Genomic DNA, 12,191 nt, shown 5'->3' with positions numbered 1-12,191 from the left:
TTTTATCTACCCTTTTCCTTTTCTTTCTTTCTTTTTTGGAAAGTATGCCTTGTGGCTCATACCTTATAATCCTAACTACTCTGGAGCCTGAGATCTGAAGATCATGGTTCAAAGCCAGCCAGGCAGGAAAACCATAAGATTCTTATCTCATTAGCCAGTTTAAAAAAAAAAAAAAAAGCTAGAGGTGACCTGTGTGATAGAATGTTAGTCTTTAGTGAAAAACCTAAGGGACAGCTCCTAGGCCCTGAGTTCAAGCCCCAGTGCTGGCATTAAAAAAAATAAGGTAAGCCTTGTAATTTTTGCTTTTGAGACAGGAGCTTAGGCTAGCCTCAAACTTGGACCTTCTTGCTTCAGTCTTCCATGTGTTGGTATGATGGTGATACAACATATCCCAGCTGGATTTTTTTCAAATAAATAAAAGTAACCAGGTACCTTAAATGACAGGATCTTACCAGAGATCATTGAAAGAATGGGAACTTTGGGTCACTAAATTAAAAAATAATAATAACTGCAGTTACCCAATTCAGCTATCCAGCTAATACATGAATGCTTTCCATTACACTTAAAATGATGCCTGAGCTTCAAGCTGACTGTCTCCAGAGAGCAAAAGTGTTCTGCTTCCTTTCCTGGTCAGGAGTATATAACAGCTGGTCAGGTCCGCTCTTCTTATACACTGAACTAAGCTTAGATCTGCCTTCTGGGAACCTTCTGGTCATAGCCCTTCCCATAAGGAGCCACAGAATAAGTTGGCCTTTCCACTGGTGACACTTTAAGTTCTTATACATACACACCAGGTCTCACCCACCCACTATTAAGACCCTTGCTCTTTGGCCAAGAATCATTGGGTCTAGTTCCCCAATAGTAAGTAGAATAGATGAGATGGCCAGTTCACTAACGTCACATCTGAACCCGGAAAGTCGTCAACCTGAGAATCCGAAATTCTGAGCACCTACAGGACCCTATCATATCAACCAATCAAAGTGAGTGGTAGAAATTCCCAGGAACGTTTTCAGCTTTAATGGGCTTGTGGGTAGCAGGGCCAGGAACGGAATCCAAGCTTCTAGTTTCAATACATGGGTTGCCACGAGGCTACTTAATATTGAAATCATCTACATGCTCACAGGCCTCATGCTCAGCGATAGAAAGGTGCTGACACTATCAGAACCCTCATGGACTCCATCCTCTGTGCTGAGCTGCTTCTTGCTGAGTGTCTGGTTCCCCGTGGGGTCAAACAGTCCTTGTTCCAAACATGGTTTTGTGTGGTCCAGCCCTGACATATTATGAGGTCAGTAAGAAGATGCAGAGCACTGGGCTGGCTCTAGGATATGGGTCACCTCTCAGGTCTGGGTTCTGAGCCCTTGAGTAGCTGTAGCTTAGGTGACAGGCAAGGCTCAACTTGGTCTCTACTTACAACAGGTGCAATATACATACAGGAATCCATGGTTATAAAGAAAGACAAGAAGAGATCAGTGGGAAAACACAGTGTTGTGAACAAGACGGTGAAGCTGGGGCTGGCCAGCGTGGGAAGGCTCGCAGGAGGAGGCAAACTTGAAATAATGTTTTAAACAAACAGAGAAGTAGCTGAATGAACAAGGAGGGGATGGAGTATTATAATGGAGGACTTGTTATACGAGGAGGCACTAAGGTAGCCTCAAAAAGTTCCTAATAAGTACATGGCACAGAAAGCGTAAACACTCAGGCCCACAACCATCCATGAAAATGACTGTACACTGGAATATGAAACAACTGATTATCTGAAGCAAAGTCAACCAAACACCTTATTTATCCCAATAGTTTCCTTTCGAAGTGACACTTTTGTCCTGTTACTTTCATTTAGTCACACATTCATTTATCCAACAAGTAAAAATTACACCCCTACCGTGTAGCCAACCCCTAATCCAGAACACTCTCTGCCTTTCCCCTTCTATAAAAAGCAGGTGCAACCTGCCTATCTGAGGAGGGTCACAGAGAGGTAAGTTCTAGTAAGGTCCCTGGGTAAGTTTCTTTAATTAAAGCCCCAGGAAGCAGCAGAAAATTAGCACAGTGGGATCAAAATCAAGCACCACTCAATACTTTGGGGTATTTATAGAAAAACAAACACAAAAACAAAAAGAATCCAATATCCTGACTAGCGGCTTCTAGAAGGGTTGCTTAGTGCTCTGTTTTCCTGGTATAAATTGGTTCCTGTTCTTATTTCTGAAGAACACTAAGGCTATCCCTTTTGACCTTGTACGGTCTACTAAAGCGAGGCTGGAAACTAAGGCCTGGGCATTGCTGAACTTTCCTACCTGAGACCACTGAGAACCTTCTCAACCTCCTTCCCAAGAAGAAGGCAGGGAGAAGATTCTCCATGAAGGATTCCACTTTATTGACATACAGTGGATTAAAGGGGAGTTGGGGAAGGGAAGAATTGTTCAATACCCCTCTTCATTTCATTTTCTTTTATTTCCTTATTTTTGCAAGGGGGGGGGAATGAGGGTGGTACTGGAACTTGAACTCAGAGCTTGGGTATTTTCCCTGAGCCTTCTCATTCAAGGCTAGTACTATACCACTGGAGTCACACAGTTTGCTCGTTGATTGGAGATAAGAGTCTCACAGATTTTTCTGCTCTGGATGGCTTCAAACTGTGATCCTCAGATCTCATCCTCCTGAATAAATAGGATTACAGATGTGCGCCACTAGCACCCAACTTCCTCTTAATGGTCAGTCAAATAGAAAGTAATGCCTGCTGAGCATTGGTTTAGAGGCCTATCATCTCATGCTACTCAAAGTAGAGAATAGCAGCTGAGGTATCTCCTCGGAGCTAGTAGTAAGCCATAACCTCAGGATCCATCCATGCCTAGTGAGTCAGAATCTACATTTTCACAGGATCCTAGCTTGGTAGTTATCACCACAGTATTAAACTCCTGAAGCCTTGGCCTCTGCACCCTCATCCTATACGTAAAATAAGGATGTTAAACTAATGTGGCAGATCCATTTAAGCGTAAAAATCATCTCTTTATGGAAATCTGGCTTGTATTTTTTTGTTATTTCCCATCTTCCCTGTCAAGGTGCCGGGACATGTGTAAACACCTTTTGGGTTTGACCCAGAACTATAGAAATAACATAGTGAGCTTGTACGATGCTGGAGTCCGACTAGTGGGCCACATCTCTCTCCATGTCAGGAGTATAGAGTCTTCAGTAATAAGCAAAGTCTATTCAACATCTTCCAGTGCATATTAGAAGGGTTTGTTAAGCAGTAAGTGTGTGCACAGCCTTATTCCTGTAGTTCCCAGAGTCTAGACCCATTGTTCTGTGGATTCAATAGGTCACTTCACTCTCACCAAGTTTTCTGTAGTGTCTGACAGGTCCTCCTCTCAGGAGGCTGAGACCTGAAGATCATGGTTCAAAAGCCAGCCCAGGCAGGAAAGACCGTGAGACTCCTATCTCCAATAAACCACCAGAAAACTGGAAGTGGCGCTGTAGCTCAAGTGGTAGAGTGCCTTGAGCTGAAGAGCTGAGGGACAGCACCCAGGCCTAGAGTTCAAGCCCCATGACCAACAACAACAACAAAAAAATTCTAAGTGATTTCTCAGATAGCTCATACACATACATGGGATGAAAAATAAAAGCATAAGCCAAACAAGAAATGTTTCTTCTTTTCCAAATTTCCCTTTTTGCTTTCCTAGACAAACCATTCCCAGTGTATAATGGATCATTGCAGAGATACAAAGCATGTATATGTACACACACACACACACACACACACATACACACACACACACACACACATACAATGTACTCCTTATAGGTTTCCCATTTGCATTGTTCACTTCTGTGCACTACTGAGCAGAATATCTTGCATTTATATACCTACAGGTGCCTGATAGATATATGTGAAGATTCTTGGAAAATTCAAAATCTGATACACTAAGTCCTAGTCCCTTTTATCTGATCTTCTATCAGATGGGTTCCTTGTCACAGTAGCTTGGTTTCCTCCAACTCTTTGCTGGAGGATAACTATTTTTAATTGCATTTCAAGCTGGCCATGGGATCTCATGTGGTCACGTGGAACCAAGTTCATGGCTGTCATTTACTGATTGCCTACTCAAGGTAGAGCTCTCAAGTGGAAAAAAGCCTTCTTGAGAGCCTCACTGGCACCCTGTGCTACCAACAGTTGCAGCACACCATTGTGATTATTGACCTGCCTCCTACTATCAGAATATGAGCTTCTGGAGAGCAGAGATCAAGGTCCTTACCTCTACGTTCCTGAGTTCTGCATACTGTATTAAGGGGGGGAAAAGCAATGCTTTCCAATGAAGAAACTAAATACGAGGGGTAGGCTGGGTAGGAGATTCAGAGACATTAGTTCATATAAGCTTGGTTTACCTCTCCTCAGTCGTTATACGCTTACACCAAAAGTTTCCAATAAAGGTGGAAGATTAATATCCCAGTGTCCCCCCTTAGATTAATGATGGTGAATGCACTTGATTGTGAAAATCTGAGTGCTTCAACAAAGCTAGGTAATAAGGATCATCAATAAAACTGTCAGCACTGACCAATTTCAACTAGATAAAAGAATAGAATAATTGGTAATGAAAGACAACTCTCTAAATTAAGTTAGATGAATGAAAATACCCTTTTCTTTTAAGCCAAATCACAAGGACATTAGCAACAGTAAATGATTAAATTATGAACCACTTTGACTGAACATGATCTGAACTGCAAACATGAATTTCCCAAAATAATATTCTTTATAAAATGAAGAAATGATATATAACAAGACAACCGAGACAGAATGGGAGGGACTTTGGAGCTCATGTCTTGACTGAGGACATATTATAAACCTACTCTTTCTATAAGTCTATTTCTTCCATATAACTATTCCTTCTTCAATTACTTCATTAGTAAAATAAACACACAGTCAGCAGAAAGTATGTATCCACACTCTCATAATGGCAGGCGGAAAGAAGGCTCTAGCAGTGATCATAAGGAGCTCTGTTCTGCAAACACTCCAGATTCAATTCTGTTTTTCATCTGCTAATGGTTGGCATTTGGTGTTTTTAAGCATGGATGATTCATTTCAGAGGAACTGCTGTGCATCTAGAGGCTATTTGGAAGGAAATGAGGGTTCCTTAGCTTATTTCTCATCAAGCATTTTAGCAACATCTCTTTGTAACATTATAAACTCCTTGATGGGACTCACTGTTTTCAAGCTAACTCCCCTCATCTCATCTGGTGTGTATGATCACTTCTAGGAATAAACATTTATTCCATCAGGACAAGAATGGAGCCAAAATTCTAAAGGGTGAAGGGCCCACTCCTTATGTCTGAGTATCAGTGGCAATAAGTAGTTATGGTAAGATGGGGCTCAGGCAATGTGAGGCATTTTTCAACATCTGAATTTGGTTATTACTTTTTTCTGACCCCCACATACCCCTAAGAGAATCTGACATAGCCACAGATGTCTGGGAAGCCCATAGGGTGAACAGGACCAGAATTTATTGCCTAAAGTACATCCCTCAAAGGAGATGGATCAGCACCTTGGAGCTGCTGTCTGGCTTTGAAGTCCCCTGTTTGGGAAGCTGGAGGCTCGCTCTAACCTTTCAAGTGATGTTTATTAGAGACCGAGTGGAAGTTGCACAGAAAGCATCAGAGTGCCTGGGCTTGATTTGGGGGCATCTTAGAAAAGCTGAGATAAAGTCAGGATTGTACCTCAGTGGAAAAGCGTTTACTTAACATGCACAAAGACCTGAGCCCAATCTCCAGAACAGAAAGAAGGAGAGAAGAAAGGAAAGGAGGGAAGGAGTTAGGGAGGGAGGGAGGAAAGAAGGAAGGGAGGCAGGGAGGGAGGGAAGAAAAGGAGGAAGGAAAGGAAGGAAGGACAGAAGGAAGGAAGGAAGGAAGGAAGGAAGGAAGGAAGGAAGGAAGGAAGGAAGGAAGGAAGGAAAAAAGGAAAGAAGGGAGGGAGGGAGGGAGGGAGGGAGGGAGGGAGGAAAGAACAAGGAAGGAAACAAGGAAGGAAAGAAAGGCCACAGTAGAGAAGAAGGCTGGAAATGGTAGTGATTACCAGAAGATTGTAAAGGGGATAGAGAATGCAAAGAAAGGTCACAAAGGGATGTCTGGACTTAGACCTGGACCTGGACCTGAGTTTCTTAGTTGTATCATGTACTCTACTCAAAATCCTAGACTTGATCAAGTTCATGACGTTATGCCCAGGTCAAACTACCTTTGAAATTCAAAAGCAGAGATTGATCACTTATAGCATTTCCTTTTCTTGCTTACATAGACTGAAATTTTCTTCCTGCAACACTGATGACTGTGTTTTTATGTTCCTGAAGAGCACATAATCAGTCCATCTAATTTATTCTGTCTATCTTGCCAAAATTCTGTCTATCTTCCTAAAAATAAGAGCCTCAAAGCTATCTTTGATAACCATACCATGGTTGTCATCCTCTGCTCAGAATGGCTCTGTTCTTCCTTGACAATCCAGCCTACCCACCCTTTCCTGTCCAACCTAAGTCCCGCCTCTCCCTTGATTTCACCCAGTTTATTCCCTGGTGACACCCAGTTTGATACTCAGTATGATACTGGTTTACATTGTTCTCTTATGCTTTCTTCCTGCAAAGCTTAGATTTCTTATCAAACTGCCAGCTCCTTGAAGGGAACGGTCATGTTTTCATCTCATTGCCTGCTTCCTTCCCCAGTTCCATTTCCTAAATCCAGCCATACACCAAGTTGGGCACATTTGTTGGCATGTATTGATGATCATTCATATAAACAAATGGTTCCTTGTAACTTATCAGTATACATATTATTAAGGTACATATATATTAAAGTACATACCAAAATAATGGGGAATTTAGAAGAAAAAATAAAGATTTCTGTTGAGTGCTCATGGCTCAGGCCTATAATCCTAGCTATTAAGAAGCTTGAGAGGCAGGCATTGGTGACTCACAACTGCAATCCTAGCTACTTAAGAGGCTAAGATCTGAGGACCATGGTTCAAAGCCAGCCTGGGCAGAAAAGTCCTTGAGACTCTCAACTCTAATAAAGCTACTCAGAAAAAGCCAGAAGTGTTGCTGTGGCTCAAGTGGTAGAGTTCCAGCCTTGAGCACAAAGTTTAGGCTCATGGACAGTGCACAAGCTCTGAGTTCAAGGCCCAGGAATGGAAATATATATATATGACAGATCTGAGAATTGTGGTTGGAAGCCAGCCTAGACAGGAAAGTCATTCAAATAGTTATCTCCAGTTAACTGGCAAAAAGCTAGAAGCAGAGCTGTGGCTCAAGTGGTAGAGCATCAGTCTTGAGCAAATAAGCTAAGGGACAGTAGATGTCAAGCTCTGGTCCAAGCAAAGCAAAACAAAGAAAATAACAGAAAGGAAAAGAAACCTGATGGACATTTTCTACATATATCCAGTCCACTGGTAGAGGTAGAGATTCCACCTTAAAAGCATTGTTCAATGCCCTGCATGCACAAAGGATTCCAATGTTTCTAATAATGAGAGCAAGTCAGTAGGAAAAATCATAGTCATGCTAGGATTTGAAGCAGTCTAGTTTCAGACCCAGGCCTACATATAACCCACATGACAGAAGAGCCTGAGAGAGACCCAACTATTCCCGAAATGACACCAAGGCAGTTTTTATTTCTAAGAGGGTAGAAAAGAGATCAATCTATTAAAAAGCAAAACAAAACCTTTCTGGGCCCCCTTTGAACAAAAGCTAAGAACATTAGCCTTAGGTTTCTATAAAAGGCTTTCTGAAGAAAAGAACTAAAATTAAAAGAACAGCAGGAGGTCATTTCCATGTTGTCACACTTATTATCAAGGACTTGACTTGGTACAGGTGCCTGGATCAGAGCCTGGAGTCTGGGCCCAGCAGTTCCTCTAATCCATCCCGTGTCCTGAAGCACATCACCTGCCCTCCCAACATCCCACCTCTACGTGGAGGTGATACCAGCAGGCCATTTTCTAAAGTAGAAATCTCTGTGTCTTTCCAGGGCCCAGCCAAGCTGGCTTGATCGTATCTTCCTCCCTGGGCAACTTGACAAATGTCCAGAAGACAGCTGCCAAGATGGGTTAAGATATTTTAAGTATCCTTTCAGAAAGGTTAAGGGATTTGACTGGAGAAGAAAAATTGAATAATTATCTTCAAACAGATGAAGAGCTTTCATCCATAGCTGGTGAAAACACAGGGACCACATGTTCCCAGTCTGCACTAAGCATCGACAGGATGAATGTCTTTCTGGAACTACTTCATCTGGGGAAGGGTGCGGAAGACAGAGATAATGGGATCAAACTGTGGCTGGTTCTGAACTATACTAAAGACAATCTCAAAGCCCCTTCCTGGTCCAAATTGCCTCATTACCTTTCCCGCAAACTGTTCCCTGAATATCCTGCCTGTTGTTCCCAAGCTGGCTGCTCCTTTTGGGCTATTTCATGAGTATCTCATAGTACCTATCCCAGGAGTTACTGTCTCCATCTTATAGAAGAGAAATCAGAAGCTCTAAACTAGTAAGCACAACAGTCAGGATCTAAGACTATGCTCTTTTCCAGAGAGAAGACTGACTGGTCTCTATTGCATGTGGTAGCAGGAAGAGGAGAAGATGTATCCCTGCTTCTCCTCTTCCACTTGCCTCAGTCCCACAAAACTCAATTCCACCAGAACTGGAGTTTATTTTACTTTTTGAAGGGTGGAGATTGAACTCAGAGCATGACCCTTCCTAGGCAAGTGCTCTACTGTTTAGGTTATATTCCAGACCTTTTTTAAAATCTCCATTGAGATTGGGTCTTGCTTTTTTTTTTTTTTTTTTTGCCCATCACTAGTCTAGACCATGATCCTCCTATTTATGCTTCCTGCTGTAGCTGGGATGACTGCACACCCCGTTTATTTCTTCTGTTATGTTGGGGAAGTCTCACACACTCTTTTTCTTTTTTTGCTAAGGCTGGCCTGGGAATCTCTTGATCTCTACCTCCTGAGCACCTAGGTTGATAGAGTCTAGAATTTGATTTAGCTGTATTACTTGTGATTCATGTACTGCCAAAATCATTTCAATTCAATTACATTCTCCATATGCTATCAGAGAAACAGCTTGGTGAACCAAACATCCCAATGAGGCCTACTTCGTACTAGTTCTATTGAAGAACTCTTCTCAATAAGCACCACACCTGGAAGAAGGCCAAAAGAGCCTGTTAGTCTCAGGTCACATCCTGACCCTCACTCAGTGGCCTGTTACTAATGGTGCACTGCTCTGTAATGATAAAGAATTAAGAAATCATATACAAATATCAACAAAGAAAGAAATACTAACTAATGAATCTGTGAGAAACAATCATTTTACACCTTTGAGAATTACATTGTTGCTTATGCTTCTGTTATCTGGGGTACCTATGCTTTGCCTTAAGTGCCTGGTGAACCTATAGCTCCATGCTTGCTAGGAAGCTATATATTTGCTGTCTATGATGAAATCCACAAAATAAGAAGCAACCTGACTCTGGAGGTTTTCACAAGACAATTCTATGAATAAGTCCACTCTTGGGATAAAGTGTCTAGGACCATACCTGTCCCCCAAAGTCTACTTCTTTCAACCCCTTCTCCCTGCTATGGATATTAGCGCTCCCTTAGCCATGAACTCTGACAGGTGTCTATTTAAATTATACCAAAGGATTAAAAAAAATCACATGACCAGAAATGACCTTAACTATCAACCAGGCTGACCCTTTACTTCTAGGGTTAGGTTCCCTGGATTAGCTAAAACACACAGCAGTCAAATCCTATTATGGCCAGCTGCACAGGGCATGCAAGCAGTGGAATTTTATTAGACAGTTAGAAATCACATTATCCAGCCAGGCTCTCTAACAACATGTGAGCAAGAAAAAGAATCCTGTGGCACATCCTAGAAGAAGGGGTATATTCACACACACACACACACACACACACACACACACACACACACACACACACACACACACACTTCTCTGAGCTCTTTGGAATTTACATGTGTTAGAAAGTTTATGCATTTTCTACAAATACCTTTTTTTTTCATTGATGGGCTGGAGCATTGGAGATGGGAGGAGCTGGAGCTCAGAAAAGGGATGTTTGGTGGCAGAATAATAGAGTGGTAAGACTTTAGCTATGCCTCATTTCAACTCTCTTTTCACCCTTCCACAGAACACATGTAGTTATTTTACTCAAGCAAGGGACTTTGGCAAGAATCTGCAAATGTCCACAGTCCATAAATCAAACAGCATGACTGAAACAACCACTATTCACTTCTCATGGTCTAGGAATTGAATGTTATAGTCTCTTATTCTCTTGATCCTCTCTTCCCCCTCCCAACTCCTACCAAAATCCAAACCATCTCCAGACCAGGAGCCTTCATAGTTTAAGCCATAGACATAGGAGAACAGATGGGTACGACATAAAGGGATCACAACAAGACTAAGCTTGGAGGAAGGGACTATCATACCCTCCACCCACAGAAAGCATCCCAAGTCAAAGAAGAGAAAGGAGGAGGAGGAGGAGGAAAAAAAAAGAGTAGAAAAATGTCTTCTTTCCTCCAGAGCAACACATGCTAACACTTTTCAGATCCTGGCATGTAACAGCGTTTCTAAAGTAAACTCTATTTTCTTCAGATGAAAGAGATTTTTTTTAAAAGACTCAGAATTTAACCCAATGAAAATTGCTTTGGCTATTCACATGCAATAAATGATACAAGCAAAAAGGATTAAAAAAATCAATTGCTTCTGACTTATTCATTCATTCACTGCCCATCTCTTTTTCCTCTAAGGTTAAAAAAATATATATGTCTTCTATAATTTTGCACGTCATTAATCTTTTTGAGGAAAAGGAAAATAATCCAAGTCTGCCAGGGTAACCCAGAATCTTGGCAACAGAAATACATATTTAATTAAGATTATGGAAGTAAAAATGGAATTGATTTTTGCCTAGCAAATGTTTCAGACGTCACTGTTAACCTTAAGTCTGGTGAATTTGGAGCCCATACCACATTAAGAATATTAAAAGTACAAGGCTTAAGCCAGGCACCAGTGGCTCATACCTATAATCCTAGCTACTCAGGAGGCTGAGATCTGAGGATCTCGGTTCAAAGCCAGCCCCGGCAGGAAAGTCCGTGAGACTCTTATCTACAATAAACCACCAGCAAACCAGAAGTGGCACTGGGTCTCAAGTGGTAGGGTGCTAGCTTCGAGCTGAAGAACTGAGGGACAGTGTCCAGGCCCAGAGTTCAAGCCCCATGACCAACAACAACAAAAAAAGTACAAGGCTTCATCTTTCTGTTTGCTTTATGGTTGGGATCTTTTATTGTTGTTTTGGTTTGTTGTTTTGTTGTTGCTGTCTGAGACAGGGTCTTGCTATGTTGCTTCAAACTCCTGGGCTCAAGCAATCTTCCTGTTTCAGGTAGACTACAAATAGATGGGACTACTGGCATGTACCATTGGACCTGTGTAGGTTGATTTAGTTCTTAATCTGGGAGGTGGGTGCACTGGTACTTTTCTTTGGTCCCTTTTGTAGGTTTTTAATATTTCATGCAAAATATTGTTAAATCCTCAAACATTCTGCCACAGATTCTATTCCTGGGCTGAGTGCAAAGAAGGGAAGTTGGAAATACCAAACTGCAATTTCAATAAAGAGCAGAAAGTGTAAGCAACCAATTCTGAAAGGGATTTAAAGCTTTAAGCCTCTGACAAATCACTGAGATCTCATGAAGGACTGAATTCTACTTTGATCCCCATATGCACACAATTACTGAATACTTCTGAACACCTGAGGAGACTGGATGATAAATGAGCTGAGTGAGAATGATCAGGCACCATTATCAAGTGTGTCATTTGACCAGCTCCTTTGAATTTCTGTACTTATAATCTTTCTTCCTATCAAAGAACCATCAGCCAGAGGCTGTGCGTAGGATTTGACTTTGTGCTTGTGATTCTCAGTATTTTGGGCAGACATTGTGAATGCCTGAGAATGTACCTAACAGAACTGAAAGGGTATGTGGTCCATCTTTTCCTTAGGGATGTAGCTCCCAAACATCAGTGTGTATGTGTACTGGCTCTTGAACTCAGGGCCTCGGTGCTGTCTTTAGGTTTTTCACTCAAGGCTGGCACTCTTTCACTTGAGCTAAGGCTCTACTTTCTGGGAATAAAGAATCTTGAGGACTGTCCTATACAGACTGGCTTTGAACCCTGACCA

General features: G+C 41.8%; 1 protein-coding gene across 2 annotated transcripts in view; it reads right to left on the bottom strand.

Annotated features, from left to right (window-relative positions):
- Prkce (protein kinase C epsilon) overlaps positions 1-12,191 on the bottom strand; it is a 522,558-nt gene that overhangs the window by 321,646 nt on the left and 188,721 nt on the right. The window lies entirely within an intron of this gene.

Source organism: Dipodomys merriami, unplaced genomic scaffold (genome assembly GCF_024711535.1).
Source record: "Dipodomys merriami isolate MVZ:Mamm:240054 unplaced genomic scaffold, mDipMer1.0.p SCAF_17, whole genome shotgun sequence".
NCBI lineage: Eukaryota > Metazoa > Chordata > Mammalia > Rodentia > Heteromyidae > Dipodomys > Dipodomys merriami.
Note: the sequence above shows the minus strand (reverse complement) of the source record. Positions and strands in the feature narration are given on the sequence as shown.